Source organism: Rutidosis leptorrhynchoides, chromosome 1 (assembly GCF_046630445.1).
Source record: "Rutidosis leptorrhynchoides isolate AG116_Rl617_1_P2 chromosome 1, CSIRO_AGI_Rlap_v1, whole genome shotgun sequence".
In the NCBI taxonomy this organism is placed as follows: Eukaryota; Viridiplantae; Streptophyta; class Magnoliopsida; order Asterales; family Asteraceae; genus Rutidosis; species Rutidosis leptorrhynchoides.
This window is the reverse complement of record NC_092333.1, coordinates 724,654,439-724,675,984: the sequence shown is the minus strand read 5'-3', so window position 1 is coordinate 724,675,984 and position 21,546 is coordinate 724,654,439.

Genomic DNA, 21,546 nt, shown 5'->3' with positions numbered 1-21,546 from the left:
AAGTCTTACTTCCCGACGAAGTAAAAATCTGTGAAAGTGAGTTATAGTCCCACTTTTAAAATCTAATATTTTTGGGATGAGAATACATGCAGGTTTTATAAATGATTTACAAAATAGACACAAGTACGTGAAACTACATTCTATGGTTGAATTATCGAAATTGAATATGCCCCTTTTTATTAAGTCTGGTAATCTAAGAATTAGGGAACAGACACCCTAATTGACGCGAATCCTAAAGATAGATCTATCTGGCCCAACAAGCCCCATCCAAAGTACCAGATGCTTTAGTACTTCGAAATTTATATCATATCCGAAGGGTATCTCGGAATGATGGGGATATTCTTATATATGCATCTTGTTAATGTCGGTTACCAGGTGTTCACTATATGAATGATTTTTATCTCTATGTATGAGATGTGTATTGAAATATGAAATCTTATGGTCTATTATTATGATTTGATATATATAGGTTAAACCTATAACTCACCAACATTTTTGTTGACGTTTTAAGCATGTTTATTCTCAGGTGATTATTAAGAGCTTCCGCTGTCGCATACTTAAATAAGGACGAGATTTGGAGTCCATGCTTGTATGATATTGTGTAAAAACTGCATTCAAGAAACTTATTTTGTTGTAACATATTTGTATTGTAAACCATTATGTAATGGTCGTGTGTAAACAGGATATTTTAGATTATCATTATTTGATAATCTACGTAAAGCTTTTTAAAACCTTTATCTATGAAATAAAGGTTATGGTTTGTTTTAAAAATGAATGCAGTCTTTGAAAAACATCTCATATAGAGGTCAAAACCTCGCAACGAAATCAATTAATATGGAACGTTTTTAATCAATAAGAACGGGACATTTCAGGTCATTTGTACCAAAACGAGTGTAAACCGTGAGAGAGCGGTGATTGCATAGCTTGGTCGAAAACCGGACCTCGTGCCAGATCAAAAACCTAAGGGCGGTCTTCATTGTTCAGAACCAGGGCAATGCATGCGCTCGACCACTTTGTATAACCCATAGGAGTAAAGTCTCCCAATCGACACACTTGCTGATTTATTTCAGAAGTTGTAGTCCAGACCAGTTGTAGGGTGACGAAAAATCTTGAAAAGTCATTGCTAACATCGACTGGAAATCTACCAGGCCTCAACATCAAACAGGGAAACTGGTAGTCAGACTTATCTAGATGAGGGAGATCTGTCTTGTCAAATGGGGAGCGCACCATGATTCACAAAATATCTGTGATTGATCAGATTCTCAGTGGATAACCTCTTGAAAGGTAAAATATCAGCTTTTAAGACTGATGAACCTCAATCTTCATGATTGATTTAACGGATTAGATGATTACCTCATGATTATCGATGATATCCGGACGTAATGTGTATCCTCCTAAGCACATTATTTTCTTACCAACATCTCGTGATGTTAGGTACTGTAGGAGGGATTGGCGTGACCAATAGCGGGAAACCCGCACTCATTTTTCAAAATTCAGAAAATTCGACAAAATCGGAAAACATGCCTAGTGTAAAAACTAGCACTCATTTTCAATAACATAAAACGTTTTCATAAGGTCCTGATTTCCGTAGGATCAAATTTTTTCAGATACTTGACTCTAATCTCCCAAAAATGTGTGCGTGTGTTCTCATTGTGTATATAGCGTAAGTGTGATTCCAATATAGGTGTGTTGTACTTAAAGCATGTGTTTCATATAGCGTAAGTTGCGTTTCAAATTAACGTGTGTATTTCATGTGCTTCGCATGATTGGTGTGATGTGTGTACTCTATGTTGTGTAAGTGTGTTTGATATTGTTCTACTTTGTAAGAAAGAATTGCTTGAGGACAAGCAAGGTTTAAGTGTGGGGTGTTTTGATAATGCTAAATTACATCATATATATATCTCTCTAAAAATATAGTCAGAAATACTCTCGAATCAAGGATAGTTAAGGCGTTCTACAAGTAATGCACGAAGGTATGTAAATTGTATCGGAAAGTGGTTTATAAAGAATTTTGATGAATTATGACCATTATATGAGTTGTGATATCATAATGGTTGATCCCGACACAAGTTATGGTCAAATTAGCGCTCTAAAATGATAAAATAATGCTTCAGATATGTTGGACTCCATCCAAATTTGTTGGGACTCCGTCCAAATTAAGGGATATGAAAGAAAAACGAGACAGTAAACTTCAGTACATCTGGACGCCATCCAAAAATCTGGACACCGTCCAGATCTTCACAACGGGACGCCGTCCAAGGAAGTGGGACGCCGTCCACTCCTTTACAACTGGATGCCGTCCAGAATTTGGGAAGCCGTCCAGTGGTAGGTTTCAGCCTACTTTTGACTTTTTAGGCCACTTTAACCACTTTAAAAATGAATGATTGAGAGACCAGTTTGCATATACGAACCAGAGGAGTTAGAAGACGATTTTAGGAGCTATTTTGGAGAACTCCAAGCTCTTTGAAGAGGCTTAACATCCAAGAATCAAGATTCAACACCTTCTCCATTCAAGATTCATTCTCAAATAGGTTGATTTCTTGTTCTTAACAATGAATTCTACTTATCACTTGATTGTTATGTTGTTTGTTAATATGATTATTGGCTAAACTCTATAATGTTTGTCTAGATTAATAACTGAGGTATTGGATGTAACCTTATGGATTGAATGTATTTTGTGTGATAGTTTTAAGTTTGATTCAAGAACATGCTTATTGATGTTAAAAATCATTTGTAACTAGTTAATTGATATGTTGTTGATAAAGAGAACTCTTGTTGATTTATCATATTGATTTACAATCAGCTTGTCTTAGATTGATTGTTTACTAAACCGGACCAAGGGGGTAAATTAGATTTAATTGGTTAGACGATATAAGGATGAATTGTATGCAATAAACGTTTGTACAATTATTGATAACTATGAACATAGAAGTCAAGTTTCAAGTCTTAGAACTAGTTAAGTTATCCGATTACAAATACAAGAACTATAGTGAAAAGGAAACCCTTAATCTTGTAATTGTGTTTGCGTGTTTACTTAAGAGAACTCTTGGTGAACCTATTAGATAACTTACACACATAATCATTCAATCGGGTTTTAATATCAAAACTTAGATCCAATACCGAGGGTAAAAGATCTAGATGAACATTTTGTCTCTTTGATCTAAATCAAAATATCTTATTTGCTTTCTTTGCACTTGTTTTCATTATATAAACTTAAAAGACCAAAAATATTGTTTTTTACTTTTAATCTTCTCCGATTTGGTTAATCGTTAAATAGCCACAAAAACATAATATCTTGTACCTTTAAGTTTCATTTACTTAGTTAATCATAATATAGTTTCTAATTCTAGTTTGACTAATATAACTGTCTTTGGAACGATACACGTAATTTATCATTTACTATACTACTACACGATCACACTGCCCGTTAGTGTGTAACAATCTTTAATCGGTATTTTTTCCATACTATTTCAAACAATAATTCATATACCACATTTTGCACATCAGCTACCGATGACGTCATTACCGATATTTTTGTGGTTAATTCCTTACCAGCTCGTGTGTTATTTAATTCTGGAGCAAATTGTTCTTTTATGTCCTTAGGCTTCTGTGATAAGTTGAAGTTGCCTGTTAGGATGTTAGATGCGCCTTTGGGAATAGAAGTAGCTGATGGTAAGATGGTTCCATGCACATCATCTGTGTCTGGAATTACCATCGAAATTGATGGCCATTCCTTCCCTTTAACCTGTTTATTGATGCCTATACCTAGCTTTGATGTAGTCATAGACATGAATTGGTTAAGAGCTAATAGGGCTAATATTAAGTGTGATAAGAAGATGATTTCTTTTTGTTTGGACGATGGATCCCGAGTGATAGCTAGGGGAGAGCGCAGTGGATTTAACTTCCCTATGGTTTCTCTAATGAAAGCTCAGAAGGCGATATCTAAAGGGTGTGATTCGTTTTTAGCCTACGTGATTGATGTTAAGAAAGAAAAGAAACAGGTGACCGATATTCCCGTTGTGTCAGAATTTCAAGAAGTGTTTCCAGATGATTTACCAGGGTTACCTCCATTACGTGAAGTAGAGTATAAAATCGATTTGGTTCCGGGTGTTACACCAGTTGCAAAAGCTCCATACAGATTAGCTCCGTCAGAAATATGAGAAACGATGTCTCAGATTTAGGAATTGTTAGATAAGGGGTTTATTCGACCAAGTTCTTCATCGTGGGGTGCTCCTATTTTGTTTGTGAAAAAGAAAGATGGGTCGCTTCGTATGTGTATAGATTACCGTGATTTGAATAAGAGAACAATAAAGAATAAGTATCCGTTACCGAGAATAGATGATTTATTCAATCAGTTACAGGGTGCTTCTTATTTTTCAAAGATTGATTTACGTTCAGGGTATCATCAGGTACGTGTTGCAGAGACCGACATACCGAAAACAGCATTCATAACAAGATATGGCCACTGTGAGTTTCTAGTTATGCCATTTGGGTTAACAAACGCGCCAGCGGTGTTTATGGATTTAATGAACAGGGTGTGTCATCAGTATCTCGACAAGTTTGTAATTGTTTTCATAGATGATATTTTAATATATTTGAAAACAGAAAAGGATCATGCTACGCATCTGAGGTTGGTGTTAGAACTTCTGAACAGGAACAGTTGTATGCTAAGTTCTCCAAGTGTGAATTTTAGCTGCGGGAAGTACAGTTTCTGGGTCATGTGATATGTGAACAAGGTATCAAAGTAGATCAGTCTAAGATAGAAGCTGTAATGAATTGGAACTCGCCGAAAACGCCGACAGAAATTAAGAGTTTTCTGGGTTTAGCAGGTTACTATCGCAGATTTATTAAAGATTTTCCAAAATAGCAGGCCCATTAAATAAGTTAACCAGAAAAGATGTAGCCTTTTGATGGACTTATGAACAAGAAAAAGCTTTTCAGACTCTCAAACAGTTGTTATGTCAAGCGTCGGTTTTAGCTTTACCAGAGGGAACAGAAGATTTTGTGGTTTACTGCGATGCGTCACGCGCATGTCTAGGTTGTGTTTTGATGCAAAGAAATAAAGTCATAGCGTATGCTTCACGACAGTTGAAGAATCATGAACAAAATTACCCTACTCATGATTTAGAGTTAACTGCAGTTGTTTTTGCTTTGAAGCTTTGGAGACACTATTTGTATGGTACGCATTGTGAAATCTATACAGATCATAAGAGCCTTTAGTATATCTTTTCGCAGAAAGAATTAAATATGCATCAACGTCGATGTTTAGAATTGATTAAAGACTATGATTGTGAGATTAAGTACCATCCTGGTAAAGCAAATGTGGTCGTAGATGCTCTGAGTCGCAAGAAAATAGTCGAAAATGTCAAATTTATGAGAGTTGAGATAGTTTCAGACGTGATCGGTCGATTGAAAATAGTTCAGTTAGTAGCATTGGATGATGAAAATCTAAAGACTGAGCAAATGACTAAAAGAAAATTTGAACTATGCAGCGATTCTAGAGGATTAAATACGTATAAAGACCGAATTTGGGTGCCTAAGCTTGGAGATTTGAGGGATTTAATCCTTACTGAAGCGCATAAATTGAGATTGACAGTGCATCCGGATAGTACAAAGATGTATAGAGACTTGAAAACGTTGTATTGGTGGCCGAAAATGAAGACAGATGTTACAGGTTTCGTTGAGAAATGTCATATTTGTGCGCAAGTTAAAGCAGAACATCCAAAACCATACAGATCTCTACGACAGTTAGAAATTCCTCAGTGAAAATGGGATCATATAACGATGGATTTTGTAACTAAGTTACCCCGAACCCAGAAAGGACATGACATGATCTGGGTGATAGTAGACCGTCTGACAAAGAGTGCTCACTTTTTAGCTACTCGTGAAACAGCCTCGTTGAGTGATTTGGCAGAGTTGTACTTGAAAGAAATTGTTAGTCGGTATGGCATACCGTTGTCTATAGTTTTCGACAGAGATACTAGGTTTGTATCGAACTTCTGGAACAGTTTACAACAAAATCTGGGTACGCGTGTGAATCTGAGTACGGCTTATCATCCACAGACAGATGGTCAGAGTGAACGAACGATTTAATGTAGGGGATCGAGTGTATCTGAAAGTTTTGCCATGGAAAGGGGTGATCAGTTTTGGTAAGCGTGGTAAGCTAGCTCCGAGATATATTGGGCCATTTCCGATCAAAGAAATTTTGAATGATCAAACTGTTGTTTTAGATCTTCCATCAGAATTAGCAGGAATACACAACACGTTCAATGTTTGTTATTTAAGAAAGTGTAAAGTAGATGATGAAAGTCAGATTCTTCCATTGAAAGACTTGAAAGTGGATTTGACTAAGAAGTTAGTAGAAGAGCCAATTCGTATAGTGGACAAGAAAGTCACCAAGTTAAGAAAGAAACAGATTCCAATGGTGTTAGTGGAATGGCGGCACAGTTTAGGTTCCAACTTGACATGGGAAACCAAGGAGTTAATGAGGGTGCGCTATCCCCATTTGTTTGACCTTGATCAGATTTTGAGGACGGAATCTTCTTAAGGGGGGTAGATTTGTAACATCCTCAATCGGGCCTAGATGTAAGATTACTAATTTGCCCTTAAGTAAGTGTAGTGTTATTATATGCTTTTATTTTTATTTAATGTTTATTATTATTTAATGATGTGGTTAGGGCCAGTTTGTGACAAGGGTCACAGAACAGGTTTGTTTATTTAATTTGGACTTCGTTTGGGTTGCCAAATGATGTACGAAAGATATCAGATAACTGATAAATACCCTTTGTGTTGCACAGTGTGGGAAATTAACCTAAATTAAGTGACTAGTACATGTGTTCTTCTTCCCATTTCTAGAAAATTCCCAAACACACCCGTTATTCATCTCCCTCACCTACTTCAAACCATAATCCTTGATTCTTATTTTAGAGCTCAAATCGTTTATATCTTTGTGTTCCTTGTGATTTACTGATTCTAACAAGGTAAGAATCATAGCTTTTCATGCTCTAATCTTTGAGAAAATTGAGTTTTTGTGTAAAGTTTTACAAAGTGAGTAATTTGGGTCAAAATGGTTGGATTTGATGTTATGTTTGACAGGGTTAACTCTGATGTGGTCTTTTAGGATATGAACCATGTACTTTTTAAAGCAGAATGTAATTACGTCATTTCCAGTTGAATATGTAATTTGTTTTAATGACACGTGACATCGGTTTGTACAAATGTTGATATCGTATTTAAATAATATAATGCTTCCGCCTCGTATATAAAAAAATAAAAATAAAAATTTAGCGATGTCATAATGAGGGAGTCAATGTGCTTGTTCATAGGAGGGTTTCCTCGCTTACCAAAAAAAAAAAATATAGCAAAAAACACTAAAAGCAAACGGAAAATAAAAGGACAAAACACAAATCTATTTCGACATGTGACCCAACATGTCCAACTCGTTTGCCATGTATTGACATCTTGTTTAATTCATGAAGGTTCTAGATTTAAATACTAATCTCTAATCTCAAAAATTAGAATGTTGCCTTCGGAATAAAGCATATTTTAAATACTAATTGAATAAAAATGCATTGTTATATTTTTATATTAAATAATAATAGTGAAACTGTTATGCGATTTGTTTTAAATAATAGTATTAAAAATATATTACTTAATTTGATGCTAGTTATTATTTTAAAAATAATGAAACTTAAATTGAAAACTTTATGTTTTAATAAAAAATAATAATCTTCCTTTATAAGCCTTGTTAAAAGCATATATTTTAATATGAATTTACAAAATTAAGAATAGTTGTAGATATAATATAATTAATAACAACTATAATCTGTAATATAGATAAAAATGGCTTAGAAGTTCATGTACATGTCGAGAAATTAAAAGAATTTTTATCTATTAATTAATATTATTAGTTAATACACTAATATAATATATAATAAAAGGTTTTGATTGATAATGTATAATGGAAAGTTTTAATTAATGTCCTAAATTAAAACTTCATAAATAATATTTGAGACGACCCGTCCTAATCCATAAGGACGAATACAATAACATATGATTACATTGCGAGGTATTTGACCTCTATATGATACATTTTACAAACATTGCATTCATTTTAAAAGACAAACTTTCATTACATCGAAAGTTGATAGGCATGCACACCATTTCATAATATCCAACTATAAATGACCTAATCTGTCATTTGCTTAATTATAATCTTTAATGAACTCAACGACTTTAATACAACGTCTTTTGAAATAGGCCATGAATGACTCCAAGTAATATCTTTAAAATGAGCAAATGCACAACGGAAGATTTCTTTCAATTCTGAAAATAAACATGCTTTCAAGTGTCAACCAAAAGGTTGGTGAGTTCATTAGTTTATCGTAATCAATCATTTCCATAATTTTAATAGATGTTGTCGTAGCGTGGGGGTACGAAATAGTTTATATTTTACTAGGAAAAACTATTAAATACGATACAATTTTACACAAAATATGAAAAGTTTTAATTATTTATTTACAAATGGGATATACCTAAACCTTGCTACAACACTATAGGTAGTGTACCTAATCGTAGAGTAGTATAGTTTTTAGTAAGTCCGGTTCGTTCCACAGGGAGTGGGCTTATTGCACACTATATTTTTAAACAATTATATTTGTACAAAATATATTATATTAATAATATATAAAAGGGGGTTTTTACCGTTTAATGACCGGTTTGTCGATTTTATATTTTAAGCGAAGCGTAAAGTAAATAACGATATTTAACTAACAATATAAAATAAATAACAATAATTAAAATGACAATAAATAAAAGTACGAGGAAATATGAAATAAAATATATTATGCTTATTTAAACTTCCGTAACCATGATGGTTGACGTGTTGATTTTAGTTTATTCTCATGGGTTAATTGTTCTTTGTCCTGGATTATTTAATATGTCCATACGGATTTGTCCATAATAGTCCATCAGTCATAAATATAAAGAGCGAAAGCCTTCGTCAAATTATTCTTATTCCCGAAGTCAAATATTCCAACTAATTGGGGATTCGAATTGTAACAAGGTTTTAATACTTTGTTTAATGAATACACCAGGTTATCGACTGCGTGTAAACCAAGGTTTTACTACTTTGTTAACAATTACACCAATTACCCTTGAATGTAATTCACCCTTGTTTCAACAAGTCTATTAACTATTAATCCAGTTCCGTGTCCGGTAAAATGAATAATTATTGGTATTTATAGATATCCCGCCCACCGTACCCAGTCAAGCGTATGTGGTTATATATAAATACGTCAAATTATAAGTTTGTATATTAAATTAACAAGGTATTGTTTAGTTAATATAAAACCCATTAATAGCCCATAGTCTAATTTCCACAAGTGTCGTTCTTTTATCCAAACCCCAATTATGGTACAAAGCCCAATTACCCAATTTTAATATTTTTAGCCCAACATCATGATTACTTCGGTATTAAATAAGCATAATAATAACTTAGTTACGAGACATAAATTTAAAAAGGAGAACATAACTTACATTGAGTATTTATCGCGTAGTGTTACACGGACAGAATTTCGACTTCAAAAACCCGTAAAATAACCTTTACATAACCCGAACTAATCTAATATAAAACTACCCTATACTATATGTATATAAATATATATATATAAACCCTATTTTCGCTTTAATTACGGAGTAATATTATTTATTATTATTTTTAAACCCTAATTACTTTATTAGTTTAATATAATTAGTTTTAATTTTTAATTAAATTGTATTTAAAATTTTAATTAGTTTTATTTATATATATAAATTAATACTTTTATAAAATAAATATAAAAACAAGTAATTTTATAAAAATAAGTAATTTGATCACTTTTTATTTTTATATTATGTATCCTTTTATTTAGTGTAATCGTAATATTTTTATCGTTCGTAGTTAATTTTAAATTTAGTTTTGCCGTAGCTTATTTTTATTTTTAGATTTTTAGGCTTTGCCGTAAAATCCCTTAAGTGCTATTTCTTTAAACTAAGATTTAGGTGCTTTAGAATTTTGCGACGATTTTAAAATTTTAGTGCCTTTTAAGTCACGACGCGCTACTTTCTTATTTTTATTTCTCGATATTTTTCGACGCGCTTCTTTTTCTTTCTTATTTCTCGCCACGCTAGTTTTAGGATAGACATCCAAATTTTCTGCTTCGTAGTAATAGTTGGATTTGTTAGTGGCTGAGTTGTGAGCTTCCGATTTAAAGGGTTCTGGCTCCCTGCTGCATCTATTAGCTATTCAAAACGTGGGCAAAAGCAGAAAAGTCTATTAATTTGATAACTTATATAATTTTTATATTTATAACTAATAGGATAATTAAAATTTGGTAATAAGCGCATTATGAAAAGTCTCGAAGATATTTTGGAAACTCTTTACGACATACGAAATCAATACTCTCAACCGAGTGTTGATGACAATTCGTTCGGTCAATCTTGGATCAGGAATGACGAAACAATAACTGGTTGTGAAATCTGTGGAGATTATCACTCAACATGGGAATGTTATTATTACATTTCTATGGAAAATTACGCACCCACGGAACCTGAATGGAATGATTATGAAGAATACAATTCAAATTGGGATTATTCCCAAGAATATTTCCAAACTCAACAACCAGTAGACGAGGAAAATTACGTGTCTGAAAATTTATTAGACAATATGAAAATGAAACTCGAAGAACTCAATGCTCAAAATGAACAAATGAGAGAGTTTGTAAACCGGCAAGCTGAAACTCTATCAGACTACACACCTGTTGATCTGAGGAGTATTGTACAAGAAAATCTCATATCATCGAATTTTGATGAATTCGAGAGCTCCGAAATCACCAACTATCCTGATGATACTTTTTATTCAGTCTTACCAATTTCACAACATAATGACACATTAGCCTCAATCAACGAAATCATCAATCCATCAATGGATGATGAAGAAGAAGTAAGGGTGACAAATTGGTACTCTTGGGAAAACGATAACGTTGAAAATTTTACTCCCGAGGCCAAACCGAACTTCACCATTACACAACCTTTCAACCCAATATTCTCAATAGACGAGTCATCTACCGAAAATGAACTACGAGCTGTAATAGATAATGACACCTCGGATTTCATCCAATTGGGTAATAGAGTTGAAAACTTTGATCCCGAGAATAAACGGAAGGAAATGTTAGGAATTGTCCCCCCTATAGAAATATGTATGTTGGTGTATATCGATCCATTAGACCAAGAACCAGAAAAGAGACATATCCATTTACTAAAAGCTACACTTAAAAAAGAATTAAGTAGTGACAATCGGGTGAGTCTAAACTTTAAACCCATTGATATGTTATACACCACCCGAGATGTAAATAACTGGCTCACTATTTTAATTCGTGGAACTATTCTACCGACTTCACATGTCGTCAGCTAAGTGTGGGGAAGTTTAACCCCACTTAATGTTAAATTAGGGGTTCGGGTTAGTGCATAACTCGTTAATAAAAATGCATGATTAGGGTAAAAGGCGCTTTTTCAAATATTAGTAAACAGTTCAGAAAAGCAGCCGTTTTTGAAAGAAAAAAAAAAGCATGTGTGATAAAACAATAAGGAATGAACGATAAGGCGCGCCATCTATCATTCGACGAGCTTTGTAATTACAAACTGGGTATTTTCAATCATTTTTCTACACTAATCACCCTCATGAATTTATAATTAGAGTCTGATTTCATGCAAATGAGGGCATTGCATGATCTCAAGTGTGGGGAAGGGTTATAAATTCTCTCGGGTTTATACTTGGTTTATTTGCCAAATTTTATGAAAATTTGAAAAATTTTCAACTAAATGAATTTAAAATCATGTTTATATATATTTATGAACGGTGAAAACTAGGTGTTAATACCGAAATTATCGTTACCTCGGAAAGGACATAAATTGAGAAACACCCTAAAATGCTTGAATTCATTTAAAATAGAATAAAGGAGAATAAAAAGGAAAAGAAAGAAACTAAGTGTGGGGAGAATGTACCTAGTTATTCAATTAAAAACTATCTAGCACATGTTTCCGTAAAGTTATTGCAGGTGCTTTTGTTTTGGACTAAATTAACTATTTTACCCGATGAAAGAAAAGAAAAGATAGATCTACACGATGAATAAATTCCATAATTAAAAGGAAGTAAAGTCTTCCGAAAAAGACACGCGCTTCTTGATTTAGGTCAAGAATTTGTCGTCCAGACCAGCTGTAGGTTGACGAAAAATCTAGAAAAGTCATCTCTAAAATCAGCAGGAAATCCACGGACCTCAGCATCAAACAGGGTCGCCAAGTGGTCAGATTTATCCTAACCATGAGAAGGATTTATCTCGTACAATGGGGGGCACCGTGCAAATTAGCTTGATAAGACTAATGAATCAAATCCCCAGAAAGGATAATCTCCTTAAAGATCAAAAATCAGCTTTTAAGACTGATATTACTCAATCTTAGAGATTGACCTTAAAGATTGAGAATTACAAACTCATGGAATTCAATGATATCTAAACTCGAGCTTGAACGAGAAAATATTTTGATCAAAAATAAAACCGATTTGTTTTCTGAAAACCTATTTTCAATGCGTTCATTACCATTGAACATAAAATCCTGAGAATTCATCAGAATTCATTAGGTCAACTGAATCAAATCGGGTGTCAACCGTAAGAAACGGTGGTTGCATAGCATGGTCGGAGACAGGACCTTGTGCCAGACCGAAAAAATTATAGGATGATCTTACTATTGCTCCTACAAAGGATAGTACTAGCATCCGACACGTTTATAGATCATAATCAAATGCATGTCATTAGACATTGCCTTAACAGTTTCTTGTTCATCGCTTTCCTTTACAACCGGACGGTAGTTTGCCGAAAGGTAATATACGGAGCAAGTATACTGGACGTGTTGCTTTCCTAATACAAGGTTAGCAAGTGGGTGACACAAAACCATATGTTTTGAGCTAAAATTTTCAAATCTGAAACCCACAAAACCCACACAAATATTTTGCAACACCGGTGAAGGGTTATTCCGGAAAACTTGTCTAGGGTAAAAGCTAGATTGAATTTTCAAAAGATCAAATGTTTTCATAAAGATCCAATTTCCTAACGGATTTAAATTTTCATAATCATGTGGGACTGTAAACCGCCTTTCAAATGTGCACTTTGCTTTGGAAACCGAAAGTAAATCGGCTATTTGATTGCAAGTGTCGTTGACCTAAACCCGAGGCAACTGTGGATGACACACCCTCCTTTAACCATGGTTCTATCTTTACTATCATTGTTTATACCGCCATCTCAAAATCACTGATGTATAAAGTGTGAAGAATAAAGAAGTGATTCGTGTGATGTATTATATTATTTCAAGTTATGTATTGCTTGAGGACAAGCAACGTTCAAGTGTGGGGATATTTGATAGTGCTCCAAATGAATATATATTTAGTAGCAATATCCTCCCAATATGTAAATTATTTAGTTGTAATTTTCCTATTTTAAGTTGTAATCGTTTATATTAAATAAGTGCGAAGACAAAAGGCGAAAACGACAATTTGAAGACGCAAATGACCAAAAAGCTCAAATGTACAAGATACAATCCAAGTGGTTCAATTTATTGATAAGAAACATCTAAAAATGACAAAAGTAAAAGTTGCGGAACGCAAAGTACAAGATAATAAATTATACAAAAGGACGTTCGAAAATCCGGAACCGGGACATGAGTCAACTATCAACGCCCGACGCAACGGACTAAAAATTACAAGTCTACTACGCACAAGAATATAATATAATATATAAATAATTATATTAATTATTTATATTTTATATTTATATATAAATTATGTCGACAAGCTAAGATCCAAAAAATTGTGAGCTGAAAAATCAAACTCCACGACTCGCGGAGTTTGAAGGCCAAAAACTCCACGACTTATACACCTAGATTATCAGAAATGATAGTCTAAAAATATCACACTTATACACTACCAATACATATTGGTTTACAATATTAATATGTTACAAAAAGTAAATCTCGAATGCAGTTTTAAACAATATTATACAAGCATGCTGACACCAAATCTTGTCCATATATTAGCATGCAATAGCAGAAGCTCTTAATAATCACCTGAGAATAAACATGTTTTAAACGTCAACAAAAATGTTGGTGAGTTATAGGTTTAACATATATATCAAATTGTAATAATAGACCATAAGATTTCATCTTTCAATAACATGCAATCTGCATAAAAATCATTTGTATGGTTGAACACCTGGTAACCGACATTAACAAATGCATCTAGAATATCCCCATATATAAATATCGAAACCCACCAAACCCACCGTATAATACAATATGAGTTATCTAAAATTTTCAAATCTGAAACCCACCAAACCCACAAAAACAATTTGCAAACACCGGTGAAGGGTTATTCTGGAAAACATATCTAGGGTAAAAGCTAGATTGAATTTTCAAAAAGATCAAATGTTTTCATAAAGATCTAATTTTCTTAAGGATCTAAATTTTCATAGTCATGTGGGACTGTAAACCACATCGTTACTACCATTGTTCATACCGCCGTATAGAAATCACTGATGTACAAAGTGTGAAGAATAAAGAAGTGATTCTAGTATTTTTATTTCAAGACTATATTGCTTGAGGACAAGCAACGCTCAAGTGTGGGAATATTTGATAATGCTAAAAATGAACATATATTTCATAGCATTATCCTTCAAGAAAGACAAGCTTTTAGTTGCAATTGTTCTAATTTCAAGTAATTATCATTTAAATAATAAAAGGTGAAGACAAAAGACAGATTCGACTATTAGAAGACGCAAACGACCAAAAAGCTAAAAAGTACAAAGTACAATCAAAGTGGTTCAAATTATTGATGAGAAACGTCTAAAAGTTACAAAAGTACGAGCCGCGAAACGCAAAGTACAAGATATTAAATAGTACGAAAGAACGTTAGAAAATCCGGAACCGGGACCAGAGTCAACTCTCAACGCTCGACGCAACGGACTAAAAATTACAAGTCAACTATGCACATGAATATAATATAATATATAATTAATTCTTAAAAATTAAATATATATTATATTATATATTAAAACCGTCGGCAAGAAGAAAACAAGCAAATGTGAGCTATCCCAGGGGGCCATGCGATCGCATGGCCTGGCAGTTATAAACCCATGCGATCGCATGGTGAACAGTATCAGCTGACATCCTATAAATTTCGCGTGTTTTGGTCGAATGATACACACCTTTTTCTCTCTATCTCTCACGTAATATATATATATATATATATATATATATATATATATATATATATATATATATATATATATATATATATATATTATAATTTTAATTTTAATTTTAATGTAATAATAAGGGTATGTTAGCGAATGTTGTAAGTGTGTAAGTCAAAATTCTGTTCGTGTAACGCTATGCTATTATTAATCATTGTAAGTTATGTTCAACCTTTTTAAATTAATGTCTTGTAGCTAAGTTATTATTATGCTTATTTAAATTGAAGTAATCATGATGTTGGACTAAATATTAAAGACGGGGTAATTGGGCTTTGTACCATAATTGGGGTTTGGACAAAATAACGACACTTGTGAAAATTAGACTATGGGCTATTAATGATCTTTATATTTGTTTAATTGAATGATATTTCATTAATTTAATATAAAAATTACAATTGGACATACCTATAAATAACCACATACACTCTATCGGACACGATGGGCGGGATATTTATAAGTACTAATAATCGTTCATTTAACCGGACACGGGAATGGATTAATAGTAATGGACTTATTAAAACAGGGGTGAATTATATACACGGAAAATTGGTGTAATTATAGTTTAAGTCCCCAATTAGTTGGAATATTTGACTTCAGATATAATGATAATTTGACGAGGACACTCGCACTTTATATTTATGACTGATGGACTGTTATGGACAAAAACCAGATGGACATATTGAATAATCCAGGACAAAGGACAATTAACCCATGGTAATAAACTAAAATCAACACGTCAAACATCATGATTAAGGAAGTTTAAATAAGCATAATTCCTTTATTTTATATTTCATCTCACTTTTATTTACTGTAATTTTATTTAATTGCACTTTTAATTATCGTACTTTTTAATTATCGCAATTTTATTATTTGTCATTTTATTTATCGCATTTTAATTTATCACACTTTAATTATTGTCATTTACTTTACGCTTTAAATTAAGTTGTTTTTATTTTTAATATTTTACATTAGGTTTTAACTGCGACTAAAGTTTTAAAATCGACAAACCGGTCATTAAACGGTAAAAACCCCATTTTATAATAATAATAATACTACTTATATTTATATATATATATTTATACAAATATGGTTTTTAAAAATATAGCGTTAAACTTGGCTAGTTCCCTGTGGACGAACCGGACTTACTAAAAACTACACTACTGTACGATTAGGTACACTACCTATAAGTGTTGTAGCAAGGTTTAAGTATATCCACTCTATAAATAAATAAATAACTTGGGTAAAATTGTATCATATTTAATAGTATTTCGTAACAAATATATAACTATTTCGTATACACCTCTACGCACATCAAGTTTGAATATGAGTATTACCTTGTATTAGAAAGATATCTTACTGTAAATAAGAAAGATTTTTTGAGATTGGATGATCACTCAAATTGGATTTGCAAGGTTGGAAGTAAGCTAGCAAACTTGGAAGTGTTGTTGGCGTGTTTTTGAGTAGTTGTTTTATAACTTGGTTTATGTATGGATTTTTGAACTAGATTGAGCGAGATTTTGAAGCAGATGATGAAGAACACTTAGAACAAAGGAAGAACACTTGAGAGAGATGAGTTTGATTCAAGAAAAATTGAAAATGAAAGTGTTTGTGTGTGCTATCCTTCACGTGAAATGGGGTGTTCATAAAGGCTCCATTAGTTTGTAATCTTATGAGATATTTCATGCTAGATGTTAAATGATGGTTTCCACATGGTTAGGTGACTCACATGGGCTGCTAATAGCTGATCATTGGAGTGTATATACCAATAGTAAATACATTTAGAAGCTGTGTATTGTACGAGTACAAATATGAGTGCATACAAGTAGAATTGTTGATGAAAATGAATGTGGATGTAATTGTAAGAATTTTTGTTAAATAAAAGTACTTTGATAAGTGTCTTGAAGTCTTTCAAAAGTGTATGAATACATACTAAAACACTACATGTATATACATTTTAACTGAGTCGTTAAGTCATCGTTAGTCGTTACATGTAAGTGTTGTTTTGAAACCTATAGGTTAACGATCTTGTTAAATGTTGTTAACCCATTGTTTATTATATCAAATGAGATGTTAAATTATTACATTATCATGATATCATGATGTATTAATATATCTTAATATGATATATATATATATACATTAAATGTCGTTACAACGATAATCGTTACATATATGTCTCGTTTCGAAATCATTAAGTTAGTAGTCTTGTTTTTACATATGTAGTTCATTGTTAATACATTTAATGACATGATTACTTAACATTTATCATGATTAAACATAGTGTATCAATATCTTAATATGATTCATATGTATTTAGTAAGACGTTGTGATAACGATAATCGTTATATATATAGTTTTCGACTTTCTTAATTCACTAGTCTCATTTTTGTGTATATAACTCATTGTTAATATACATAATGAGATACTTACTTATCATATTATCATGTTAACTATATATATAACCATATATATTTCATCATTTAGTTTTTACAAGTTTTAACGTTCGTGAATCACCGGTCAACTTGGGTGGTCAATTGTCTATATAAAACCTATTTCAATTAATCAAGTCTTAACAAGTTTGATTGCTTAACATGTTGGAAACACTTAATCATGTAAATATCAAATTCATTAAATATATATAAACATGGAAAAGTTCGGGTCACTACTGTACCTACCCGTTAAATAAATTTCGTCCCGAAATTTTAAGCAGTTGGAGGTGTTGACGTATCTTCTGGAAATAAGTGCGGGTATTTCTTCTTCATCTGATCTTCTCGTTCCCAGGTGAACTCAGGTCCTCTATGAGCATTCCATCGAACCTTAACAATTGGTATCTTGTTTTGCTTAAGTCTTTTAACCTCACGGTCCATTATTTCGACGAGTTCTTCGATGAATTGAAGTTTTTCGCTGATTTAGATTTCGTCTAATGGAATAGTGAGATCTTCTTTAGGAAAACATTTCTTTAAATTTGAGACGTGGAAAGTGTTATGTACAGCTGCGAGTTGTTGAGGTAATTCAAGTCGGTAAGCAACTGGTCCGACACGATCAATAATCTTGAATGGTCCAATATACCTTGGATTTAATTTCCCCCGTTTACCAAATCGAACAACGTCTTTCCAAGGTGCAACTTTAAGCATGACCATCTCTCCAATTTCAAATTCTATATATTTTCTTTTAATGTCAGCGTAGCTCTTTTGTCGACTTTGGGCGGTCCTCAATCGTTGTTGAATTTGGATGATCTTCTCGGTAGTTTCTTGTATTATCTCCGGACCCGTAATCTGTCTATCCCCCACTTCACTCCAACAAATCAGAGACCTGCACTTTCTACCATAAAGTGTTTCAAACGGTGCCATCTCAATGCTTGAATGGTAGCTGTTGTTGTAGAAAAATTCTGCTAACGGAAGGTGTCGATCCCAACTGTTTACGAAATCAATAACACATGCTCTTAGGATGTCTTCAAGCGTTTGTATCGTCCTTTCGCTCTGCCCATCAGTTTGTGGATGATAAGCAGTACTCATGTCTAGAAGAGTTCCTAATGCCTGCTGTAATGTCTACCAGAATCTTGAAATAAATCTGCCATCCCTATCAGAGATAATAGAGATTGGTATTCCATGTCTGGAGACGACTTCCTTCAAATACATTCATGCTAACTTCTCCATCTTGTCATCTTCTCTTATTGGTAGGAAGTGTGCTGATTTGGTGAGACAATCAACTATTACCCAAATAGTATCAAAACCACTTGCAGCCCTTGGCAATTTAGTGATGAAATCCATGGTAATGTTTTCCCATTTCCATTCCGGGATTTCGGGTTGTTGAAGTAGACCTAATGGTTTCTGATGCTCCGCTTTGACCTTAGAACACGTCAAACATTCCCCTACATATTTAGTAACATCGGCTTTCATACCTGGCCACCAAAAATGTTTCTTGAGATCCTTGTACATCTTCCTCGTTTCAGGATGTATTGAGTATCTGGTTTTATGAGCTTCTCTAAGTACCATTTCTCTCATATCTCCAAATTTTGGTACCCAAATTCTTTCAGCCCTATACCGGGTTCCGTCTTCCCAAATATTAAGATGCTTCTCTGATCCTTTGGGTATTTCATTCTTTAAATTTCTTTCTTTTAAAACTCCTTGTTGCGCCTCCTTTATTTGAGTAGTAAGGTTATTGTGAATCATTATATTCATAGATTTTACTCGAATGGGTTCTCTGTCCTTTCTGCTCAAGGCGTCGGCTACCACATTTGCCTTCCCCGGGTGATAACGAATCTCAAAGTCGTAATCATTCAACAATTCAATCCATCTGCGCTGCCTCATGTTCAGTTGTTTCTGATTAAATATGTGTTGAAGACTTTTGTGGTCGGTATATATAATACTTTTGACCCCATATAAGTAGTGCCTCCAAGTCTTTAATGCAAAAACAACCGCGCCTAATTCCAAATCATGCGTCGTATAATTTTGCTCGTGAATCTTCAATTGTCTAGACTCATAAGCAATTACCTTCGTTCGTTGCATTAATACCCAACTGAGACCTTGCTTTGAGGCGTCACAATATATCACAAAATCATCATTCCCTTCAGGTAATGACAATATAGGTGCCGTAGTTAATTTTTTCTTCAACAATTGAAATGCTTTCTCTTGTTCATCCTTCCATTCAAATTTCTTCCCTTTATGCGTTAATGCAGTCAAGGGTTTTGCTATTTTGGAAAAATCTTGGATGAATCTCCTATAATAACCAGCCAGCCCTAAAAATTGGCGTATGTGCTTCGGAGTTTTCGCGGTTTCCCACTTTTCAACGATTTCAATCTTTGCTGGATCCACCTGAATACCTTCTTTGTTCACTATGTGACCGAGGAATTGAACTTCTTCCAACCAAAATGCACACTTTGAAAACTTAGCGTACAGTTTTTCCTTCCTTTACAACTCTAGCATTTTTCTCAAATGTTCTTCATGCTCTTGATCATTCTTTGAGTAAATAAGTATGTCATCGATGAAAACAATGACAAACTTGTCAAGGTATGGTCCACACACTCGGTTTATGAGGTCCATGAACACAGCTGGTGCGTTAGTCAACCCAAACGGCATAACCATAAACTCGTAATGACCGTAATGTGACGACCCGGGAATTTCAGACCAAATTTAAACTTAAATTTTATATGTTTTCGATACGATAAGCAAAGTCTATAATGTTGAATCTCAAAATTTTGGAATTTATATTCATGTAATCAATTATCCTTTGTCTGTGCTCAACGATTCACGAACTATTGTGTGTAAATAAATGTGTATAATTATGTATATATATATATGTATATATAAATATAAACAAAAGTATATGTATAATAATTTGAAATAATACAATCTATTATTACTAATACTAATAGTATTATTATTATCACTTTTATGAATTTTAGTATCAATATTACTTATTATTAATAATGATATAATTATTATTATTATTAATATAGATAGATATTAATTATTAATATTAATATATATATATAAATAAATAAAAAGAAACCAAGAACTGGTACCATTCAGTTTCACATCCACATCCCCACTGTATCTGATTTTTGTATTTGTCGGAGTTTGTTACAAGTCTACTTCAATTTTAATTACAGAACAAAATTCTTTCATCATATATATCATCTTCTGCATTGTAATTGGATATTAACCAAAAATCAAGAAATAAGCTCGTATCCTCTGGTCTTCATCTTTTTCATCATATTTTGATTTTGAATGAAATTTCAAAATGTAATAATACAGTCTTGTTAGGAATCGTCTATCTAAACTATCTGTAAGTTTTCAATCCTCAATTCTTCCTATTAATCTCCAATTTAAGAGTCAAAGTTTTAGGTTTTAAAAGTCAACTAAGTGTTCTTGAATCAAATTCAAGTTTGTTTTGATGTTTCCTGTTAATTTGATGATCCATAAAGATTATATGAATGATTTGCAACACAATTCATGTTGTACTCATAATCTATAACAGTCTTAAATTCAAAACCAACTTTTGAGCTCATGTGTTCTTGACAGTGATATACACTAATTTGAATTCGAAACAAATTTCAAAAACTAAAAATGCAGAGTTGTTAGGAATCATTTACTTAAACTTCCTGTAAAATCTCAAGTTCCAATTCTTAATAACGAATTCGAATTTGCGAGTCAAAGTTATTTTGCCAAAAGTCAACCAATTTGTTCATCGAGAAATTAGAGCTCGTTTT